Source organism: Phalaenopsis equestris, unplaced genomic scaffold (genome assembly GCF_001263595.1).
Source record: "Phalaenopsis equestris unplaced genomic scaffold, ASM126359v1 Scaffold000633, whole genome shotgun sequence".
Classification (NCBI taxonomy): Eukaryota; Viridiplantae; Streptophyta; class Magnoliopsida; order Asparagales; family Orchidaceae; genus Phalaenopsis; species Phalaenopsis equestris.
In genome coordinates, this window is record NW_018165073.1 from 138,622 (window position 1) to 139,360 (window position 739).

At 31.8% G+C, this 739-nt stretch overlaps 1 protein-coding gene across 1 annotated transcript in view; it reads right to left on the bottom strand.

Annotated features, from left to right (window-relative positions):
• The window catches only part of LOC110030032 (uncharacterized protein At1g32220, chloroplastic), a 52,769-nt gene that overhangs the window by 49,034 nt on the left and 2,996 nt on the right, over nucleotides 1–739 (bottom strand). The window lies entirely within an intron of this gene.

Below are 739 nucleotides of genomic sequence, written 5' to 3' on the forward strand. Positions count from 1 at the left end.
TAAAAAATAATTAGTTTGGAGGATCACCTACTGAAGATCCTAACTTACATCTTGCTAGTTTTAAATATGACGGAGTGTTTAATGATGTTGTTAGGCTTAGATTTTTTTTCCTTTTTCATTAAGGGATAAAGCTAAAGCTTGGTTAAATTCATTAGCACCTGGATCTATTAAAACTTAGGGAGAACTATCACAAAAATTCTTGGCTAAATATTTTTGTTCCTCGAAAACCGCTTAACTTAGAAATGATATTACATCTTTTTGTCAGTTTGGAGGGGAATCAATATATGAAGCCTGGGAAAGATTTAAGGATCTCTTTTGAAAATGTCCACACCATGCTTTACCAAATTGGTTAATAATTCAAACTTTTTACAATGGTTTAGTAGGATCACTTAGATCTATTATAAATTCTACTGCATGTGGATCACTAATGTCAAAACCTTTTCATGAAGCATACTCTTTAATAGAAGAAATGGATACTAACAATTTTCAATGGCCCTCTGAACGGGTAAATCCTAAGAAAGTAGCTAGTATTCATGACTCTAATTCAATGTCTATTTTAGCATCTCAAATTGCTGCTATTTCGAAAAAGATTGATCAAATTGGGGCGAACTATTCTCAAATGCCCTCCGTATTAGAGGAAAATTCACTAGGACAGATCATTGATACTCAATCATCTTATGAAACTTTAAATGTTATACATAATCGAATAACAATCCCTATTCTAATTATTATAACCCTG